This window comes from Pteropus medius, unplaced genomic scaffold, assembly GCF_902729225.1.
Source record: "Pteropus medius unplaced genomic scaffold, Ma_sr-lr_union100, whole genome shotgun sequence".
NCBI lineage: Eukaryota > Metazoa > Chordata > Mammalia > Chiroptera > Pteropodidae > Pteropus > Pteropus medius.
This window is the reverse complement of record NW_024352784.1, coordinates 16,843,711-16,868,730: the sequence shown is the minus strand read 5'-3', so window position 1 is coordinate 16,868,730 and position 25,020 is coordinate 16,843,711. Positions and strand designations below refer to the sequence as shown.

The 25,020-nt window shown below is 33.7% G+C and overlaps 1 non-coding gene across 1 annotated transcript; it reads right to left on the bottom strand.

The window, feature by feature from the left end:
* Positions 1–6,854: 6,854 nt before the first annotated feature.
* Positions 6,855–6,973, bottom strand: LOC120590675 (5S ribosomal RNA). The gene has a single exon (XR_005649741.1). It is a non-coding gene; the product is annotated as a 5S ribosomal RNA (ribosomal RNA).
* Positions 6,974–25,020: the final 18,047 nt, after the last annotated feature.

Sequence of the window (25,020 nt, the reverse complement as noted above, 5' to 3'; positions counted from 1 at the left end):
GTGTGAAAAGCAAAAGATAAATCAAATATATTCCCACTGTGGAGCAAGTAAAAGAAAGTAGTGTATTTTTGTAGGCATAGAAATGGAAATTAAATAACCCATATATCTTATGCCTGCAAAGTGAGGAAACCTTGGAGAGCAGATACATTTACTTTCTGTAGGACTTAAAGTACTGACTTTAATTCAGAGAGGGGAAAAAAAAAAACCTGAGCAAATAGAAGACACTGGAGTATAGCAATAAGGAGCAGTAGCAGAGTTCCAATCTCGTCCAAATGAAGTGAGTGCTATACCAGAGGGAGTTGAGATAAAAATGCCGCTGAAATGTTTTTTCACCAAGAGAATGAGTAGATAATACAATAACTTCTTTCTACCTGCAGTTTCTAGCATTCTATTAGACACAATGGGGGAAGACATTCTTGCAATTTTATAAATGCTTCCCAGAGGAAAGAACATGATACAACATGGATGCCTTTTATAAATGTCAAATAAATACATTACTAGGTTACAGAGTATATAGAAACTGGGCAAGGTTGCTAATAGAATATTAATATTGAATGTCCTTTTGAGAATAACAATTTTTCCTTTAAGTGGAGAAAATTTTTCCTCAGAGCTATGGAAAGTTCACTCAGGCCTCAAGAATCCTTGATTTGGACTCAGATGAATCATCTGAGGGGCAGAAGGACTAGGAAAGGCAGAAGAGAAGCTGGCTAAGTTCCCCACTGCCTTTGATCTCAATAGGGGCCAGTAAACCCATTAAGGCATTTCTCTTTTTCTCTGAGCCCTGGTGAGTAGAGCCTGAGTGACAGACTGTGAACCTGCAGTCTATAACAGGCCCCTCACTTTCATACTTGACTATCTGGTTCTCTAGAATCCTTATGAGTCCTGTCAGTCAGCTTCCTTAACCTGGAGTAGATTCAGAAAATTTCTGGTGTTTAACTAGTTTAATGCAGAAGAAAAATTGAATCTTTGTCTTATTTTCAACATCTCTAAAATGTGAAAATTACATTTAATTTATAATCTGTCTAATTCTCAACTTTAATGTCAGGGCAATACCCTTTCTTACTGGCTGGGTACTATAGGAAGGAAAAAAACCTCACACCCACTTTTTTGAGGCCCATTTCTAATTATGACTTGCTCATATTTGGCCATATACATATTTATGTTAGGATTCTTATACAAAAGTACAGAAAATTCATATTTATTTATTGTCTGCATTGTTTCAGTGTATGAGGGCATTACATATTATCTTTATTTTATATGTATGCAACTTACATCAATATGATTACTAAGAGGCAGAGCTGAAGTTTGAACTGAGCTTTGCCCCTTCCGATTCACTACATGCATAGAAGGCGGGAAGAATAAGGGATGGAAAGTGTGCAACTAAGATAGCTAATAGCCAGCTGTTCACACCAGTTCTCTACAAATTTCAAATACTCTTTCCAACAGTGAAAGCATCATTCTTAGTCTAGCAATGAAATTAACACCAGACGTGAAGTCAATTGAGCTCCTTCTTAGTAACAAATTAACTATCCCAACTCAGTTTTCCTTTTTGCAAATTGAAAATAAAACCTACATGAAGTGGAAGAAATAAGGATTTTGAAGTCCCTTTGTGAAATTGACCAAGTGACTCACTTTCTGAGCTTCATAATTTAAACTTGAGTCTAAGAAATTACCTATAAATATTAAGGCATAAACTTTAGTTTGTGGATTTTATTTTAACTATTGTGTTTCTTAACAGCATTTTGTTGTTTTTTTGAAGTCTTTTCTTTTTTCTGAATATACAGTATGTCTGTCAGGACTAGGCTAGGTTATGCTGAGGTAACAAATCATACTAATACCTCAGTTGCTTACAGGAGTAAAGGATGCTTCTCACTCATGTTCATTGTTAGTCAGCTGAGCCCTGGTCCACATTATTTTTGCTTGAGAACCCAGATTAGTAGAATCTCTGTCTGGAACATTACCATTATTGCAGCAGTGGGAAAAGAGATACGGTAAACTCCAAACTGCCTCTTAAAGCTTCTACCCAAAAGTGACATGGTGTCGCTTCTACCCACATTTTATTTGCTCGGCAAGTCGCAGAAGTCTTCATAGATATCCCTGCCACAAAGGCAAAAATTATTGTTCTCATGTTTTCCATAATATCACTGGACACACACACACACACACATCACTTCCACACACACACACACATATAACCCATATTAAAATATTGTTTTTATGTTTATATGTTTATATACTACCTGTATATATGTACCTGTGTGTGTGTGTACACACACACACACACACAGTTTGCCCTAGGGAACACAGAAAAAAGTCATAATCTCTACCCTGAGGAGTCCTCAGTTTAGTGAAAAAGACAGGTATATTGTGCTTCATTTGTCTAATTAAAGAATTTGAAGTAAAAGAATAGAGATAAGTATTTTTATTTTCTCTTTATTAAGACCTTGGTGATACTCTAGATCATGCCTTTTTAATTTTTTTTTTATTCTCTGGTATTTTTTAAGGGCCATCTTAGTCATATCTATCTTGCTGCATGATCAGCGAAATATAGTTATCAATCTTCAAAATGTTAAAACCACAATTAACAGGTCTAACTTTCTCAATCATTCAAGGTGGAAAACAGAACCACTCTCAGAAGGGAATATCGTCTCTGAGCTATTGTAGCAGTAATCAAATAGTATCACTTTGCCAACTAAAATAATTTAGAAATGAATTCTAATTTGAAGCGACTATGACACTATTTCAAATTGAATTATTTTAAATTCTAGTATGACTAGTTTCACCATTAATTTATAATTATAAACCTAGTATGTAGTTTTGAGCTTACATAGCTCTGAAGTATGTGATATTGAATTAAAATGTGCTATCTGTGTCCACTTTGCTTACGCCTCTTCTTGAAATCCAAGGTAACCTAAATTCTTTTCTGTATTTGACCATGAATTAGCAGAGAAAATGCTCCAAGTCCCATCTTCCATTCTCTGTTTTGAAACTTTCTCCATCTGCCCTCTTACATATTTAATCTATAGTCTTTGCAATGTCAAGTCACCCTTCTGCCTAGCATCCTTTTCACAGGTGACTTAGGTAGTAGTTTCATGTGCTTTTCTACTTGTGATATAGCACTTCACTAGGTTGTTGCCTCATTTACCAGATCTGTGCCGTGATCAGAGCCTGTATTATGTGATGCCATTCTCCAAACTCTTGAAAAGTGTAGTCCTGGACCTGTGATGGTCTTATGGTTCAGGAGATATTTCCCACTTACATTTTCCAAGCAGGTGGCAGGCTTACACTTCTCTGCTTCCTTTAAAGTTAGATGTGGCCATGTAGTGTACTTTGGCCAGTGAACTATGAGCAGAATAAACATCTTTCATATGTTTTTGGGAGTTTTAAGAGCCATTGCAAAATTCCCACCTTCTTGCTCTAGTCCTCAGTCAAATTGGGGCCTCCATCATTCTGGGTCCTTGACTGACTATGAAAGCAGAGCCTGCTTGCAAACCTTCATTGGACTTTTAGTGTGTATGAGAAATTGATGTCTGCTATTTTTAAGCCACTGAAATTTTGTGGGGTTGTATTATAATGTCACAATTATACAACCTATTCTGACAGCTGTAAGGCTTAAATGACAAATGATTTAGTGCTTTTTGTTTGGGATGACGAACCACAAAGTATCATTCTCTCGTGCTTGGTTATTCGTAAACATGTTCTACAATGAGAGTTTAGAATCTATCAATTTTTATTTAAATTTTTTCATATTCTCACATCATTAAAAAAGATAAACCCTCAATGCAGAATTCTGTCCCTGAGTAGAACAAAATTCCTAAAAAGGTAATTTTTTAACATGCTCAGATTAATACCATGTTTAAGTTTCTTCCAAAAAAATTATCTGTAGAGAATTCTGGTGCCAGAATGATTGTATCTCTAAGAAATACCTTGGCATTTACAAGGCCAACATAAACTTGGTATTCGAATTTGAAGATCATTCTCAGAGCATAAGATTAAAAGAAAGCTTTAAAAGTTTCAGCTGGTATATATCAGCATGTCCTTTTTAATAATGGGAGGGAAAAAAGCTGAAGGCTCACAACTTTGGTATTTTATATAAAGCAATAATATTATTTATCCCCAGATCACTGATTTTTATCGGTCTTAAGTCAATTTGCTAAGGTTTTTGATGGCTTTTATGAAAAAGTAGGTGGTCTGCAGTGAACATAATATCAGATAGGCAGATGCGTACGTCATAAAAGCCAGGTTTAAAAGGTTTAGTCTGTGTGGCTATATAAAAGGAACTAAAGGCTAAAGGAAAGTGACTGAATAAATCATGCCACTGGACAGTTAACTTAGGCAGAAAATGGCCTGAAGCACTTGCTTAGAACACTCTTCTTTATCACTTTTACCAAATATATAAAATTTCAAGTCCAGGATTTACCTTCAAAATTCTCTAAGACAGTGATCATCAACTTTCAGCTTATTACCTTTTATTAACCCTGTGATTGTCTGCTTTTTTGTTTTTATAGGCTGATGAAGGGGTAGAGAAATTGGTAAAACATTCAAACTCTCTGGCTCCACCACTGGGAATTTCATATTTAGTGGATCTCTGGTGGGCACCAGAAATCTTATTTTCAAGATCATTATGATATAAAAGACTTTGATTCTAACCTAATTAAGAATAAGATCCAGGCCAATGGAGCATCTTCCATGTAGCAGGTGTTCTATTTGTGTTTGTAAAAGTGGGCAGGTATATACTTACACATTCAGATGAATATCTACCTTCTTGCTGTATTAATGTTTTTATTTCTATTGAAATAAATTAATTGAAAACAGTTGAAAACTGATTATGCATGATTAGCTATAAAAACTTGTTAAAAACTTGTACATTTTGAGAACTTTGACACATTTCTTGACTCCTCTGTTTTGGTTTTGGCGCTTTTAAAATATGGCTTAATAATATCTACTTGAGACAATTTTAGTTCTAGGAGTAGAAAAAGCTTAATTTCCTTTGCTTCGATTTAACTGTCTTACTGCCTCAAAATCTAAGTGCTTTCTCCTGATGGTCTAACTTCTTTCAAAACCATCTATTCCCTTGTTCTATTTTTTGAGGCTTTATCCACTTTCTCTTTAATTTTTTTTCAGTTGGACAAACAGCAATATTGATAAAAATTATTTAAATGTAATCACCATCATCTAAAACCAGAAGTAGTGTTATAGCATTTAACTGGTAGAAGCCCAAAGTTCATATAAATATAATTTAGTGGAACATAATAAATAACACATTGACACTTCTAAATAGGAAAAAAAATACTGTAAATAAAATGATATCTACAAATACCTAACTCTGAAAATGTTTATACAAACATTAAAAGTTTATAAATAATATTTATGTTGTAAACATTTCCACTAATTTTTAAAATATACCAGCTTATCACAATTCGTGTCAGGAGAATGACAAACTATTCGAAGGAAGAATCTCCTATACAGCTCCCCAAAGAACTTCTAAATCTCTAAATATATTAAAAGTAGAATCTTAAAAAAAGAGTGATATTGTCACGTCCGTGATTATATCTTGATCAGTTCTACATATGTTTTTCTTTATAGCTGATTATGAAATTTTGATTTCTCACTAGTTATTTTAGACTGATTGAAGGTGAACATTGCTGAAAGCAAAAACAAACATTGGCAGGAAAAGGGGATGGGGCTTGACAGTGGCTTCAGCAGCACCAAAGTATAAGAAGTGGTTTATATGAGCCCTTACAGCATCCCAAAGTAAATTCTGCGAAACTATGAAGTAAAGTGTATACTCAGCTATATCTCATTACTAAATTTTAGCTAAATCAAACTCCTGAAAATATAAGATAATGTTTTCAGGTAAGAACAAACTTTTTTACTTGTCATTAAGATCCCCCCCACTTTTTTCCCCCCAAAGTGCTTTTAAGGATGTTAATCATCATTAGTATTAGTAGCAGCACCATCAACATTATCATCATTATCATTGCCAGTGTACTGATGAAATTTCAGTATGTTCATTGCATATTTGGAGCGAATAAAACAAGCATATGCCCTTACTTCTAGAAGACTACTTTTTGTAATTCCACATTTTTTAGATATAATTTACGTGTAATATAATTCAGTCATTTTTATATGTATAGTTTTGTGAATTTTGACAACTGTATATAGTTTTATAACAACCCCCAAAACTTCTCATGTCCATTTGTAGTCCTCTCCTCCTCCAACCCCTAGTACCTAGCAATTATTGATAGATTTGCCCCCATAGTTTTACATTTTTCAGAATGTCAAATAAATGAAATCATACCATACATAGTGTATTGTGTCTGGAGTGTTTCAGTTACCATAATACTTTTTACATTCATTCACTCTGTGTCACATCAATAGTTTATTCATTTTTATTGCTTAGTAGTTTTACATTTTATGGTTATTCCATAATTTGATATTTGGGTTGTTTTTCAGGTGTGCACATTTGAGTAAAGCTGATATAAAATTTTGTATACAAGGCTTTGCATCCAACTGAAAGCATTTAAATTATGATTTTAACTCAATGCTACATGAATATGCCAAGAATATATAGGGCCTTAAAATTTTTGATTGAAGAATGATTACTTCAATAACAATGTTTTATATAATATATATAGAACAGTAATATGTTAAGACATAGGCTGAACTGTTTGTTATCACATATACATGAATTACATAGTAACATTTATCCAATTAATAAAAACAATCATCAAAAGTACAGGTATGGAAAAAACTATAAAAGAACCACCTTTTATTATTACTAACATTATATATATTACAATGACAATGTTCAGATTCCTAATTTCTACTTTCTTTTCTATTTTTTTTTTAAATGCCTACAGCACCTGGTATTCCTAGGTGGTCTCCCATCCAAGTACTAACCAGGCCCAACCCTGCTTAGCTTCTGAGATCAGACAAGATCAGGCACATTCAGGGTGGCATGGCTGTAGACAACTTTTTTCCTGTTTTTAACTTGGCTCTGTGTTTTAGGCTATATAAGACTCTAACTGAATAAGAGAATCATTATGTTTACATAGTGCCAAGAAAATGAAAGAATTTGACTTGATATGATCAGTTCTGCAAACACGTTCTGAAAAATGAGAAGACGCGAGATTTCTATTCTTATACATGGTGATGGGATCCATATTTCCTCAGTTAGCTTTTTTCTCTTCTGCTGCTGACCAGGGAAAGAAAAAGACTTCCATACACAAGAATGTTAATCTATCATTACATAGGTTCCTTTAAAAAGACAAAGTTATGTAATAAAGACATACTATTAACAGTTTCTCCAGAACTCACTGCTTAAATTATTGGGAGCTAACCTAGGCTGGACTGGCCTTACAGGTATTTTGAAATAGGCATATACTTACATTGCAAGGAGTTAAGATTATGGAGAAACTTGTGTTCCTTCTACCAGTTCATCCCATAATCCCTAGATAAATTCTTCTTCAAGTCATCAAGAGCTTCAGTGCCCATCTTTATACTGAGTGTTTTGATTAACGATATGTTCTCTACTATTTTGGAAACCCGTAAGGTCTGAAATTTAAAGCAATACTATAATAAAATTGTACAACAATGTTATAATTCTCTAAGGGATTCTGTATTTGTTTTGATTATGGCTGATGAAGTATGAATTTGTCATTTGAATTAAGCTAGTAACTAAAAAGAGCTGAACATATGAGCATTTATCTTACATACTCTGATAATGTGATTATGTCACATTGTGTTCAATGTTTATTTGGTGTTTTTTTTTTTTTCTTTAATATTATGTTACAATATTCATTCTGCTTACACATGGGAAAATGGCACCCTCTGGAATGTACCTAAGTCTTCTGTGTAGTTCTTGAGGCTACTCACTGCAGCAAATTTTGGTTTGATCACTAGTCTAACATTACAAAGTTGGAATAAATATACATGGCCTCTATGGAGCTAGAAGAGTTCTTCACCGATCCAAGGTTATTAAGTGTACTCCAGGGCCTCTGAAGATGTGCACTTTAGCTAGAGCAGCCTCTAATTCATGTCATCTTGGGGGGTAACCTTAGGTCTGTTGGGGTTCTAATTTTTTTCCATCCCAAGATCAAAGACTTGATAGGCAGTTTATAACTAACTGCCAGAGCAGACATCAATCTAAAATTTTCATTTTTAGTAAGCTGCTCTTCTCCCTACTTTATTTCACGGAAGTATAGAAACCATTTGTCCTGGAAAACATGTTCATGGTAAGTGCATGGCATTATTTTCATCAAAAACAAGCAGTAAACCTTGGCATTCTTTGAAAATATTCAAGATAGCTCCAAGACTCACTAGTATCAGAGATATTACCAGTTTCGGTTCACAGAGGTCTTTTAAATAGTCCACAAATAAAAAATGGAGGATAAAAGTTTTATAATGTCAGTTCCTTTTACCACACCCTCCTAACTTTGTCTATAAGCTTGTGTATATTGCAACGTGGTAAGTGACACTTCACATTCTCTCTACATTAAACTTTAGAGCCCACTGTCATTGCCCATGTGAAGTCATTACTTATAGCCCTCGATTGACAGGAAAATTGTAATAGTGAGTATTTATAGAACTAACAGCTCCAACTATCATGGTCAATATAAGGAAGCACAAAGAATCCAGGAAGTCTTTTTAAAGTGTTTACTAAATTTAGAAATCAAGGCTTCAGTGCATTTTTTTCCCTTGGGTACGACAGTTTGAGAATGAGCATATTTGACTTTTGCTTAGAAGCATCTAAGTTAAGCAGTTATTCTGTGATTTCTGCAAAGCTTTTGGTTTCCAGGCATAGTTTGTGGTAGCCTTGACAGCTGTAAGAAGTTCTGTTAAAATAATAACTTTTTATTACTGGTAGAGGCTTTGAATTCACTTGTTAAGTAAAAAAACAAAAACAAACAAACAAACAAAAAAACATTCTTCTGCTGTGTCTGGAAATCAAAGATTCTGCAAAGCCTTGACAAAAAAATAAATAAGTTTTGAGTTGGAGAAAGAAAATATGAACTCTGTATGTTTACCGGTAAGAATAGTGTTTCTTTTCTTTCTTTTTTTTACATAACGATGAAAGATTTATCACAATTTATTGTAATTACTTTAATCACAAGAATGTTTTCTGAATGAGTTGTGAGATTTCTGGAATTGGATTTTTAATATGATTAGATTTAAAGAAACTAATGGCTCAATGTCCAATGGTAAGGGGACATTGGCCTCATAGGGAGTTCCCTATGATCAGTTTACTAATGAAGAGAACTTTGGCCTGGTTTACAGATCATACAAATGGTTCTGTATGATATGCAAGCACTACCTAAAAATAGACAACTGTAACACTACAGTTTCTTTCTGGAACATCCCTGAAGAACAATAGTGAAGAGAATTCCTTCTAGTTGGTAGAATTTGAGCTATATGCAAAGTTGTTTATTTTTCTTAAAAGAAGACGTGGCCCTATGTATGAATGTTTATTGATTTATAGGCTGTGGCCTGTAATCTGATTCAATTGTAAGTGACTTGGAAGGAACATGATTAGAAAATTGAAATTAAGAAAGTCTGGAAAAAATGTATGTAGATAGACCTCTCTGATGGGCAAAGAATATGAAAATGTTTGCATCTTATGTGAATGCTCAGCAAAGTGTTACCTCAGTGGAAAAAAATTTTAATAAGTGGTTAGGATGAGCCATACTTTGCATACCAGTCAGCTTTCTTCCCAGGCATTTTTGTCATTGCCTAAGGGGCTCAGAACAAAGTGCCCATGGTGGCATGAATGGAGTTTATATATGAGCTCAGCACCATGAAACAATGAAACATCAATGCTAACCTGGGTACAGCGACTGGTAATTGCCCTTCTGTCCACAGAGGCCAACACTGAGTCCCCAGTATGGCACCATTCTCTGGGTCACTCAGCTAGCTACCTAGTAAGAGGTTGATTACATTAGACTACTTTTTAAAAAAATATTTTATTTGTCTGTTAAAAGTGGCATATGGTATTATATTAGTTTCAGATGTACAACATAGTGATTAGACATTTATATAAATTGCAAAGTGATCACCTCAACAAACCTAGTACCATATATATTTATTACAATATTGTTGACTGTTTCTTATCCTATACTTTACATCCCCATGACTATTATTTAACTACCAATTTGTACTTCTTAATCTCTTTCTGTTTATTTACCCATCCTCCAGCACCTTTCCCATTTGGCAATCGTCAAAATACTCTATCTCTGAATTTCTGTTTTGTTTATTTTGTTCTTTAGACTCCCACATAAGTGAAATCATATGGTATTTGTCTCTTTGACTTATTCCACTTAGCACAATACCCTCTAGGTCCATCCATGTTGTTACAGATGGCAAAATTTCATTCTTTTTATGGCTGAGTAACATTCCACTGCATATATGAACCACCTCTTCTTTATCAATTCATTTATTGATGGACACCCAGTTTGCCTCCATGTCTTGGCTGTTGTAAAAAATGCATTAATAAACATGGATGCACATGTCCCTTCAAAGTAGTGTTTTATGTTTCTTTGGATAAATACCCAGAAGTGGGATGACTGGGTCCTTCTTTATCTCTTGTTATAGCCTTTGTTTTAAAGTGTATATATGCCTTACTGTTAAAATGTACAGCTGAAACTTACTGGATTTCATTAACCAATGTCACCATAAAAATAAAATAAGTTAGAAAATATACTGGGGAAAAATAATAAAGTATATTTTGTCTGGTATGAGTATTGCCACACCAGCTTTTGTTTGTTTTCATTTTCATAAAATATCTTTTTCCATCTCTATACTTTTAGTCTGTGTGGGTCTTTTGATCTGAAGTGAGTCTCTTGTAGGCAGCATATGTAAGGATCTTGTTTTCTTATCCATTCAGCCACCATGTGTCTTTTGATTGGAGCACCTAATCCATTTACACTTAAAGTAATTGTTGATAGATATTTAGTTATTGCCATTTTATTCATATTTTTTATCTTTTTTCTTAAGTCTCTAATGTTCTTGTTAATACTGGTTTGGTGTTGATGACCTCTTTTAACTTTTTCTTGTCTGGGAAGCTCTATCTCTCCTTTAATTCTAAATAATAGCTTTATTGGGTACAGTAGTCTTGGTTGTAGGTCCTTGCCTTTCATTACTTTGAATATTGCTTGCCAATCCCTTCCAACCTACAGAGTTTCTCTTGAGAAATCAGCTGGAAGTTATATTGGAGCTCTCTTGTAGATAACTAATTGCTTTCTCATGCTGCTTTTAAGATTCTCTCCTTGTCTTTGACCTTTGGCATTTTAATGATGATGTGTCTTAATACGTGTCTATTTGGGTTCATCTTGTTTGGGACTGTCTGCTTATATGTCTATTTGCCTAGCCAGATTAGGGAAGTTTCCCATCATTATGTCTTCAAATAGGTTTTAAATTCCTTGCTCTCTTTTGTGACCTTGCAGATCAAATGATATCACTATTTTGTTGCTTAAAGCAGCCACAAATTACCTGATATTCAAGAATATGAACCATAGATTCCAATTCTTAATGTAAGGACCGTCAAAGAATTTGGCGAACATGTTTTAGTATCACAAGAGTCATACTATTGAAATATATATTTTACTTCTTCCTCTTCTTTCTCCATTCCAGGAATGTAGTATTTATCTAAATAGAGAATTCCTATTTTTACTCTCTCTCATCCAAGTTAATGGAAAATACTCTGTCCAAGTAGCTAAACCCATTTTTTTAATGACAAAATAAGAGCTTGAAATCCATCCTTTTTGAGAATATGAAAGAATGTGCAATTTTTTCCATCTTTTTGATTTTGTTTTGTTTTAATTTTTAAAGCTCTTTATTCCTATGTAATAACCAAGTGAAGTTCAAAATTAACAATTATTGGCATCATTCAAGCACATAAAATCTCTTTGACTTAATATATCCACATAATTGGGAATGAGATAATAATGTAGCCTTGAATTACTAAAGTATTGGTTTGGCTTACTAATTTACTTTGCTATATAATATGTACATGAAATTATTTTTACAAATAGATGTAAGTAGTAATATAGACACTACCTTTGTTTTTTATGTCTTACAACTGAAGAGCAACAGTAAGTGAGTGTGGCTCTGAAAAGTTGTGTCAATGTTTTATTAAAAAACATTAATTTTATTAATAAAGTGATTATTTTAAGAAATTCTAAGTAAAATTTTAAAACACTTTGGTAGAGTGAATTAAGTATACCTTCCAAATGTTAATATTTTTATTTTACTTATGAAAAAGTAGACCAGTATTTATTTAACATCAATGCAGTAATATGTGCATGTTATTTTAGATGCTTGTGCACATTAATATCTTATGTTTCGGGCATTAAATGCCACAGCACAGGTGATTTGCTTTATATAAAGCTATGCATAGGAAGTAAATGTTACTTTTGATTATGGTAGATAATGGTTATAATCAGTGAAATGAGAATCATAATTAAATATTTAATATAACATCATAAATACGCATTGAACTATACCACTTAAGGTTATGATTCAATAAATAAAGATTAAAAGTTTGTAATCCAAGACCATGTGTTAAATATTCAAGCCTAAAATATACTTTTAAAAAGTATGTAGGATTGTTAATTTTTGAATAAACATATACAGTAATAGGCGGAGGATTAGACATTCTTTGAAAAGGTCTCGCGATGTGTAGATGAATCTGGTATATGAAGCTGAAGATTAAGTGAAAATAGGCTATAGGTTGTTTCTCCCCCTAGCAAAATAAAGGAAGCCTTTAAAATGAATATTGAAGATGAGCAAAGGAAGTTAGAATTCATGTACTAGGAAATGAGAACCAGGATTCAACTTGGGAAATATTTCAAGTGTTTTGAAAGGGGGAGATTATACATGAGAGGAGACTGAATGGCTAGAAAATAAACTGAAGACCTCTTCCACTGAAGAATTCAGCTGTCTCTTAATACCTTATGATCTACCAAATGCTTCTCCTAGCTGCTTAGTACCTATAGTGCCTGTATCTTTCCAAAGTTGAGTCAATATATTTGGGAATTGAGTGTTTTAGTTTGGATACCCCTGGAGCAGATCATGATGATGAGATACTAGTAAAAGTAGTTTACTTGGTAGGTGAAGGAGGCCTTGGAGTAATGAAGTGAAGTAAGCAAGGGAAGGGACCAAAATATAGTGCATTATAAAGGCAACATTAGAAAACCAGCATTTATCTGACCCCTCAGATTCATGGCACAAGCAGGTCAATCAAAGAAGATACTTATACCCTACCTCCTCTCAGTCATTGGTTATGGATTCTTAACAGATATAAACATTTCTGATTTTTCTGGTCTACTTTGGTGAATACCTTCAGGCACAAAGATGCATATTATTGGCATAAGAGAATAAACTGGAGCACGCTGAAGTAAGAAGGCATAGAAAAAATGATGCACAGGTGCAGGCTAAATATTTTGCATTCATTTGAGTGGATATTCATTTATTCATTTACTTATTTTACTCATATATTCAAAAACTTAATAAGAGACTAATATATGCCAGTCAAGTCTTTGGTTCTGGCAATGAAGATGTAAACAAAATAAGAAAATAAGTAAAATTCTAGCTGTTCTTAAGTATATATAAACATCCTATAACATCATCATCTAGAATACTACCTAGCACATAGTAGGCCATATGTTTGTAGAATGCTTGAAGGAGCGAGAAAGCAAATAATAAACCCATAAACAAAAAACCCATAAACAACAAAATTTATAAGGTAACAGATTATAATAAGAGTTATGAAACAAAAACAAAAAGGTGATGAAGTGGTGACTAAATGGGTAGGCAACTTTGGATCCAGTGTCAGAAAAGGCCATTTTGAAATATGACATTTGATTATAGACCCTGTTAAAATCTGGCCCAACTTAGCTTGGTTATAAATAATTATTTAGTTATTTTTGGCAAAATATTGATATAGGCAAAGGCTAACTATTCCCTCTCAAATTTTCTGCCTAATCACAATAAATGCTAGTCTTAGACCGTATTCCATTGCATAGATTTGACTGTCTCCAACATAGTATGTTGATAAGGGATAGTTTAATTTATTTCTTACCTCAAAGAGAAAACACTACTTCAACATAGCTTTGGTAGAATCTTGAATGGGGAAGAGCAAGGTTGATTTTTATTGAGAAATTGAAGTTTGGTTTAAGGTGTGTCTTTTAATTTGAGGACTTGATTAGGATTTGGTATTGATCATGTTATATTGGTTTAGTACTAATGGGAATACCACAGCAAGGATTTCGAGCTGATAGATTCAGTGTGTCTTAACTATCTGTTGATGCCTTTTACTGAAGAGTCAATGGATTATTTGAAAAGTTTCTACAACAAACAAGAAATTGCTTACCAAGAGTTTCTAAGAATAGTAAGATTTTGTCTCTGAAGGCAATGAAATAATAAGTTCACTATAATGTAGACAGCTGTGTGGTGGTTCTCAATACAGTTATTTATCAAGATAAATATACTAGTAAAGGGGAACAAAAAAAAATACTACAATGATTCTGTTTGAATCATTATCTCAGTTCTCTGTCTTTTTAAGTGCTTTTGTAAAATCATCAATGAATAAAAAAGTTAAGACAGACACAATTTTCAAACTATAGTGAGGATTCAGCTAACTTTATAGTCATTGTCAGTTATAAAAATCTTCTGACATTGTGATTGAACATGGCCATTTTAGAATTAAGTGTCGAGTGTTTCTCCACAAGATTAAGAGTGAAGGCTTTATTAGAATTTACAAAAGCTTTCATTTAAGGAATAGTTATCTCTAAAATGTTTTAGCTAATCCATATATCTTGAATACCATTAATTTTATCGATAAAGTCCTTTTCTAATTTCCACTTTATTGTTAGCAAAACATCTGATGATGAGAAGAAAAAAAGATGGCCCAAATACTGCAGTGTTAGATTTTGATTAAATGGGTAGGAATACCTGAATAGAATAATGAACCACCCATCCCTAGATTAAAGACCAAAGCTGTTTATGACAAAGTATGTTTAAAAAAAAAAACAAACAAACTTTATAATAGTTGCAAAGGCTGATTATTCCAGATTATTCCTACAGGCAAAGAGTGAAGCAAGCATAAATTTCCAGAGGAGATAAAACTCACTGTGTCTGAGAATCAGAAACTGGCTGTGGTTCAGGATAAAGATGTGATGATTTTGGAGGGAAGGTCAGGAGCCAAGTCATATTGTGACTTCAAATGAAGTTTATTTTTTAGTCTAAATCTGGGATCCCCAAGCCCTGGGCCACGGATTGTCACTGGTCCATGGCCTGTTAGGAACTGGGCTGCACAGCAGGAGGTGAGTGGCGGGCTGGCAAGCGAAGCTTCATCTGTATTTGCAGCCGCTCCCCAGTGCTAGCATCACCACCTCAGCTCCACCTCAGATCATCAAGCATTAGATTTTCATAGGAGCCCTGTTCCCTGGTGCCAAAAAGGTTGAGGACTGCTAGTCTAAGTGACTAATCCAGGATAGGAAAGTGGCGAGGGGTAAGGGTGTTAGGGAGAAAAAGGAGGGAATGAGAATGAGAGAGACATTACAGGTAAATGAAAGTTGGGGATTTAAAGGAGAGGAGTATGAGATGCAGATCACAGGCAGAGATACATTTTAGAGGGACCGATATACTTCTCTATTGGACTAGGAGGGCAGGCTCAGAAAATGAGATTCAGATACAGACAGGTTTATAGACTTATCTGGAACAGAATAGAATCCTGTTTCCTTTCCTTTTGTATTATCAGTAAATTATGAAGCTTTTTATTTTTTTCAATTTAATAAAATACCTAAGTGAGGCTATGGTCATTTTGAGGAGGATGGATGATATGAAGTTAGCTCTTAAATTAATATTTGTTTAATTTTTATTTACAGGAGAGGACCTGTATAGTATATAGAGAGAATATTGAATAATGTGTATGGTGGCACACAGCCTTTCCTCCATCATTTATAAGCATTCCTCTCTACTATTTGTGCTACGTCAAGTAAAACAAAAATCCCACAACTAACCCAATTCAGAAGCGGTTCAGTCTAAATAATATTTCCCTTGCAGGTGTTATTTTTCCACTCCCAGTGACTTATCAAAGCTTTTCTCCCAGCTACTTTCAATAATAATTCTAGCTGAATGTATTGGTGAATGCATTGGTTTTGTTGTTCCTATATTCACAAGGATGCCCAGTGTAGATTCACATCCCAGGTAATTTCCTGTCCCTTAACTCAGGTTTTGCCTCTTTCTTTGCAGTTATAATTTTGCTTGACTTCTCATAGTTTTAAATTAAGTGCTCTTTCAGAAGAGGAACTATATCTTATTTATATTTATAGTTATTAGAATTCAGTAGGTTCTCAAAATAGGCTTGTTGGATAGATACACTAATTCAGGGGGAAACTAGAGAGAGAACTAATAGGCCAATGTAGTTGTTTATATTGAATTACACTGGCCAATTCAAAGAAAAGCAAATCAGATTTAAAGAACTGTACAGTATAACATTGATTGTTTGAAATTTTCATTTTATTTAGCAGAATTTGTCTATGGCATTTATTCTAAGTTTGTTTCAAAACTGCAGTTTGTGGAAGCTGTAACCATGGTGGAAGTAGTCTGGTTCCAGCAGGAGTGTTACTGTCACTGCTCTGGATTGACTTTGCTTATGTCAGAGGCTGACTAGAAGTAAGTACTGACAGCTGAGGCGTTAACCTGGAGCACAGTAAGGATATTATTGATAGAAAGAGGGCAGGAAGATGCGGAGGATGTGGTATAATTGATTCTTGATTGATATCCTGAGCTGAGAGCTGTGGACAAAATATCCCCAAGGAAATGTGGGTAATTCAATGCCTCTCCTAGGCCAGGGAAACCAGCTTAGTGCCATTTGACATCTTGCAGACTACTCAGTAGAGCTTGTTTAGCTCTGGGCACCATATCTTGGCAAACAGGAAGGCTGTAAGTTTTTGCTGAAAAGATAAATAAAACTGGCACAGAATTTTTGACTGTCATTTCTGTGTGGTCACAGCAAGAACTGCCAAAGAGCCTTTACATAGTAGGTGCTCAATTACTGCGTGTCAAATAAGAAAAAAATTGGCTTCATTTCTTGGCCACTGCCAAACTAAAATCTCACATAGTCCAAAACCACATTCTATCTATTGGTTTCATAACTTTCCCACTGCTATGTAAGCCTTTACCAATTGAGTTTATAGTGTTTCATTAACTGGTTATGAATTTATTACCGAAAAATCCCTCACCTGAACCTATATTTAATTAAATAGTTGCTTTTGAAGTCACGTCGTATAACCAGCAAGACTTTCATATACATTATTTAATTCTCATTGGGATAAAAGTGTTGTTAATTATTGTAAATATATTTAAAGATAAATATGTTTATCTTTAATAATGTGAATATGTGTAAATGAATTTAAAGATCTGATATGTTAAGCAAAGTACTAAATATATAATATACATAATTCTTTTAGATAATTTTTACATGTTTATGATCTACAGGATAAAAGATTTTATCTTGTGTATTTTCAAAATGACCTCCTACATGCATTGTAATTATATCTATTATTTATTGATTTCCAAGGGTGCACTAGGTTCTCGACATGTCATGCCATGCAATATTTAAATCAAAACTGTGAGATAGGTTACAGGAGCTGGAAATCAATTCTTAGGCTGGTTCGGTGCTGGTAAATTGTATCAATAAAATACTATCTTTTAGATGCTATCTTTTAGAAAAGCAAATAAAACCCAATTTGCTATCTAATTCCTGCAGTTTGAGATACTTCATGATCAGGTTCCAAACTATCTTTCCAGATTCGCCTTCAAGTATTTTATTCTGTATACCATAGTCTAGTCTCACTTGTCTGATCTCCCTTTTGGACACAGACATTTATTTTCCCACCTCCTATTTTGTCTTCACTAAATTTCTTCTGTGTGGAATACTATGCTCTACTTTTTATTATTTGAAGTCCTACTTAAATATTGTAATCTTGTTTGATTAAAAACTTAAGTAAAATTGATGTATCTGTCTGAGTGAACACAATATGTATTGCTCAGTCCTGTAGTTTATTACTGTAATTTTCTACTAATATTGCCACCCATTCTTCTCTACTTACTGATAATTGCATTTTTGTGATATATGGCATAATAATTTAACAATATTTTGATCCTCAAGATACCTTTTGAGAAAGAAATTATATTATTCTGATTTTAGAAATGTAAAAAATGAGGGTTAAAGAAGTTAAATGGCTGGCTCAAGTTTTGCATGTGTGTATGTGGTGTGTGGCATATGTGGTGTGTGTCTATGTGTCTGTGTATGTGCATGTTTAAACACAAATGAGAGGGAGAAAGAGAAAAAGTCCTTTCTCTGTACCACACCTTTTGCTAAGCACTTTACTGTGTATTACCTTGTTAGTTTTCATTAAAACTTTTGAATAATAGATTTTTATTCTGTCCACTTACATTTGAGAAAACTTAGGAAGAGAGTTGTTAATTAACATACTTAATTTTATACTATTAGTAGATGATAAATCTGGATTTGAACTAAAGATGACTCCAGATTTCTTGTTCTTATGTGATAATTATTCCTTTACATGTCTATCATTCTTTCTGTAGTCTGTGTTCTGATAACTGAGTCTCCTCTGTGCCTATAATTTACCCTGAAAACTAACCCAGAAGTCTTGGTTGAAGTCTCTAAGTCTTTGTCTAGGGGCATTATCCAATCCATCCTTTACCTCATGACTGGAGATTTTCCACTGAACTCCAAGCTCGTATTGTGGTCAATTTGCTAGACTGTAGAGAGTTTTGGTGCAAGTAGGGAAAAAAAGAAGGTCTGAGTGGGTGAGTAGTAAAAAGCCCTCCCTTGAGGTAATCCAAAATCAGGATTTGCTGCTTGGTAAGTAATCCATAGATTTCTTTCCTCTGGGCAGATTCAACCCCAAATAAGGGTACATTCCTTGATATGCAGATCATGGATGAATTTCAGCCATACTCACCCCCTTGGCCAGGCACTGGCATTTAATTGCTCTGCCTGTGATTAGAGAACTGTGATTGATTGAATGTACTCTATTGACCAGTATTCCCAATCCATACCGAATATGCTACAAACTTCAGAAATGTTTGTCCTCACTTGTAAACAGGGTATCCTTATTAATAACTTGTTAAGATCTACTCTAGAACCATAGGAAACTTCTCTAAGCTCCAACTTACATCACCTGTCATGAACCTCCTTACAAGTCCAGCAAATATTTTGTTGTGTTTAGAATAGAATATTTTACATATCTGGATTGATGTCAAATCATGGTAAACTTACAGTTCAATATATTATGTAATATTGCTACATCTACAAATTTGATTATAAAACTGCATCTTAAAATTGTTGATTTTCTTGGTCTTTCTGCTTAATTTTGGATGCTAGCTTCATTTCTAATGCCCTTTCTAGCATCTCTATTGGCTCCACATCCTGTAGAATTTAGACTATTTTTCTCATTCTCCAATATCCGTCAGAGCTCCTAGAATCTCTGAGGGGAATTTAGACTGAGAACAGATATGCCAAGTCTCTTACTTGCTCAATTTTAGAATTTTAGTAGCTCCCAAATCTGTTACATTTCTCTTTATTGTGCCCTCATTTAGTCTTGCCATGCCTTAACATCCTTTAAGGTTAGCGATTAAGTCTTATTATATCATGTTCTTATATTGACCTCGATGTCCAACCCATACCTACCCTCAAAACTGCTACTGAGAATCTGTTCTATCTGATAAGCCTGTTTAGTTCTAGATCATAAACACTTCTATAGGCATCCTGTAATATATTAATGTTTGGGGATGCAGAGTGACATAGTCGGAAAAGCCTGGATTTTGAAATCAGTTGCCTGGGGTTTGAATCTTTCCCACTATTATCTCTTTGTTATAGGAGAATTACGTATACTGGTATATTTCATCAGTTAATGCAGTACTGTTGGGAGATTAATCCATTATAGTGCCTCACGTAGTATCTGGTTTATAGTAGGTTCCAATAAAAAAAATATTTTATTTCTCTTGTTTTACTGATAACCTGATAATTTTGAGTAGCTTGCCTACTTTGGAACCACAATCTGATTATCAAAACCTAATTTAAAGCCTGTTAGTAATTTCTAATCACTGAAATAAGATAAAGTCTGTACTTTCTATTCTAAAGAGGCTATTTCAGGGCTCTTTATGACCTTTAATTCTACCTATGCTTTTGGACTTATTTCTTTTTGTTCTTTCTTGGACTTTTTTCTTGGAAGTTTTTCTCACTAGCAATTTAAAGTTACCTTGTAATTTTCCCCAAAGCTTCCATTTATATAGGAACTTAATTCACTTTGCCTAGAATTTTCTTTTGAAACCTCGTCTATCTATTAAACACATACATATCTTTTAAAATCTGGATCAAATATCTTTTATATGACATGTGTTTTTCTCTAATCACCACTCTACTATACCTCATATCCACCACATGAAGTCACTCATGAAAATTAATGTTAATTAGCTAATGGATCTATTTCCACATGCAATATCCTGTTGACATTAGTGTGCATGACATTGTTGACATTTGTGTGTGTATGTGTGTATGTGTAGATACACATAATTACAGGTAGACTCTGAGCTTTTTCAGGACAAGGATAGTCACACTCATTTTACCTCTATGACTAGCACATTGAATGAACTGAATTTAAAAATATCGAATTACCCGCGGTGTATAATAGGCAAAATGTTATACCTTGTTCTCTACCCTTAATTAACTGAATCTGGCTTGTTGGAATGCTGTCTTGGAAGTATTCTAAGACTGGATTTAGGATCCTAGGAAATGATGGAATATTTGGCTTTTATAGTTGGTTGTCTTTTACAATTTTTTTTTGATGTTATGGTTTTAAATGTTAACATGACTTCAGAAAATGTTTTTATTTCCTACTTCCTTTCCTTTTCCTGTTGCTCCTATTTATACTAGAGCTTAATATTTGCTTACACATTCTGAGACCACCCTTAATAGGTTTGACTTTTGACTTTAAGGCCATTCCCTTTATGTTATACAATGTTATATTTGTACCATAATGAGTCCATTTATGAACTACAAATATGAGTTGGCATTATTTCAAAAACTGCAACTTATTTATACAACTCAAGTGACTCATTACAACAAAATGCACTTCAGAGAGCAAGCAAAGCTCAGTCATTACCATAATCCATTTTGGAATATATTCATCATCCTCAAATAGATACCCTGTACCCTATAACTATCACCATTATTCTCCTATTTCCCCCAATCCTAGGCAACTCCTAATTTACTTTTTTTCCCTGTATTTTGCTTCTGGACATTTCATATAATGGAATTATATGTAGTATTTTTTCGTGACTGGCTTCTTTGACCTAGCATGATGTTTTCAAGGTTCATTCATGTTATAGCATCTATCGGTACTATATTTCTACATATGGCTTAATAACATTCCATTGTATAGATGTATCACTTTTTTTATCCAATCATTAGTTGAGGGGCATTTGTGTTGTTTCTATCATTTGTCTATTATGACTAATGCTACTATAAATATTTCTGTATAAACTTTTGTGTATACGAATGTTTTCATTTCTTTTGGGTCTATACTTAGAAGTTGAATTGATGGATCAGATAATAACTCTATAATTTTTTGAGGAATTTCTAGACTGTTTTCAAAGTGTCCATACCATTTTACATTCTCACAGCAGTATATGAGGGTTCTTATTTTCCTAAGTCCTCTCCAACACTTGTACTTACCAGACATATTGATTATAATCCTAGCAGGTGAGAAGTGATATCTTATTGAGGTTTTGATTTACCTTTCTTTGATGAATAATGATGTTGAGCACCTTTCAATGTGCTTAGTAGCCATTTTTACATCTCTGAAGAAATATATTCAAATCATTTTTAGTTGAGTTGTCTTTTTTATTGAGTTGTAAGAGTTCTTTATATATTCATAATGGACTCATTATGGTACAAACATAACATTGTATAACATAAAGGGAATAGCCTTAAAGTCAAAAGTAGATACAAGTAATTTTAAATACATGCTTTGCATGTATTCTGTAGATTTTTTTCTATTCTGTAGATTTCTATTCCGTAGATTTTTTTCATTTTTTGATAGAGTTCTTTAAAATACAAAAAATTTCAAATTTTATTAAAGTCCAATTAAGCTGCTGTTTTCCTTTTTCACTTATAGTTCTAGTGTCACATCTAAGACACCATTGCCAAATCCATGATCACGAAGATCTATCGCTATGCTTTCTTCTGAAGTTTTATAGTTTCAGCTCTTACATTTAAGTTTTGATTTGTTGTGAATTACTATGTGTGTTGGGAGTTAGGGATCTAAGTTTTAATTATTCAATTCATTTTTTAAAAGTATACTTTGGTATGTCTTTTCCCATTGCCAATCCAACAATTTCTCTGATCTTAAAAATTTCTCTCTGAAGTAGAAATGATAAGGAACATATCAGACTATTATATTAAAGATTAAAAGAAAATTTCTGTCAAGCAGTATAATTCCTATAAATAAATGTTAACATGATTAGTTCTCATTTTCTACCCTTTTTTTTCTCTGTGTTTCCTCTACTACTTGCCTTAGATCTCTACTTGATTTGTTGCTCCAACATCTTCCCTGCATGGATGAACTTTACTGACTCCCTCCTCAGTCCTGACACATTTAATGGTTTCACCCTTTAATAGTGAAGCTAAAATTTATGTATAACTGATAACAGAGACAAAAAAATTCTTAGGAAGTGAAAATACCAATGTTAAAATAGAATCAGAAGCTCAAAGTTGGCATGGAAAAAATAATAAGAAATAAAACAAAATGCTAAAACCGAAAAAAGTTCTGTTTCATTCAGTACATATATGTGAGCTCCCATTTTGTTCCAGACTCTGTTAAGTATATAGTGAGCAATGCTACATGAACCTTACCCTTCTAAATATGGCTGCTATTGAAGCAAGACTTTCTAATCTAAATGGTAAATAATTGGAAGTAGCGATTTCCAACTCATTATTATTTCTCAATTGTCTCTATTGTTTTAAGAAATTTTAAGAAAAAAAAGTTTTCCCTAGCTACATTTCTCAACAAAAATCCCGTGCTAACCTGGAACTTTAAAGGTAACTCTTGAGTAATTGTTATAAATAAGCATACATAAGTCATTTAGGTTGTTTGTTACTTGAGTAGGAGCTGAAATCTATGGTCAGTGTGGTATTCATAGTGTTTTCTTATTATACCAACTAAACCACTTTCAAAAAAATTCTGTTTCTTCATCATTCCTCTTCCTCCTCCCACATACATTTAAACACATTCAAGTAGTCACACCAGTAGAGACATTAAGTTAAAGGAGGTTAGGTTTATTATTTAAATTAACGTAGAACCATACAAAGAGAATAGCAATGTGATGTGAGATGGAAGTTAGATTAAGAGTTCCATGGCTGCAAGAACTTAGAGAATGTAGAACACTTGGGGTTTGTAAACATATTTGGAAAAAAATAAGAATTACTAAGGGAGATAGAATGGAAAGCTTGAATTTCTTTTAACTCTCAAAGGCTACTGTGATTTTAGTAGAAGTCTTCTGGGATCACTGACTTTTAGGTCTCATATCCAGCTTTGTTTTTACCATCAGCTTCCCTGGACAGAATATTTTTATACTTTCCCTCCCTCTCTCTGATTGAATCAATATGAGCAGTTAGGTCTGTGACTGAGACTACGTGCTCTGTAAACACTGGTAGAAGTACAGGACTATGAGGGGAGATAGAACTTCTTCACTGTAGATGTGACTTCAAATTGACATAGCATGAGTCTCTTTTGAACCTCATCCAAAGATAATTGTGTATCAAAGTTATCTTTATAACCATTGATTGATAATTACCACTGTTGAGAAATTTTCTCTTTCATCGCCAATAAATATATAAGGTAATTGTTATCTTCTTGTATATTAAATGAAAGCATGTTTGGTTTATTTACATGATGCAAAACTATCACTGGGGAAAGGAGAGTCCAAAAAATGAACATCTAGCATCATGATCCTCCTTTAACTGTTATACTTAAGTCCCAGTTTTCTCTGTATGATTAAACTAATGTATATATTAAGCAAATGCAAAAGGAAACAACATGGAGTCAAGATTGGGAGCTTTCCTAAAATGGGACTTGAGCTCATGAGTCACTGTCAGCCAGTCTCCTTCTGGACCCTGCAGGGGCCGTCACAGGTGAACAATTCCACAAGTCTTGACTCAGAAACTGAGAAAACAAGCAGCCTAGTATAATTCAAAGAACATTCGGAATCAAAACAACGGAGTTTGAGTTCAAGCTCTACCTCTTACCAATTTTCCAACCACATGTAACTTGTTTTTTATCTCCATTCCCTCCAAAGGAAATCTAGGAGTGTGCTGGTACTTCTTCCAAAAGAAAACTTTATGGATTACCAGTGATAGTAAACATAAAACTATAGGATGATCTGGATACAGCACTATTATTCTCTTACATATACCAACCCCATAAACACAATGTAATAGAGAAATCAAATCTGATGAGAAGAAAATAAAATATACAATTGCTTGGCAAATGATTCAGATAGGTGCAGGGAGCACATGTAGTTTCTGTTTCTCATCATAATCATCACACATGGTAAATGAGATCAACTGAATTTCGGTCATGCCTGATATATCTGTACATACTAGAGCAGAGTAGCAATAGCAAGTTTAAGGCAGCCAATATGTGTAGAACCAAATTTAGAGGGAGCCCATTGGAAAAACAAATGGGACAATTACTTGCTTTTCACAGCCATAGTTTGATATCTGTGTCACACACACACACATCACATATACTTGATATTATATCATATACACATGAATATATAAGGTGTGTGGATATATACATATGTCATATAGGTCATATATCTACACTATAGGTCTGTATGATACATATTATATACATTATGACATATATAAATGCTAATATATATGTAAACATGCATCCATATTATATACATATACATATATACATA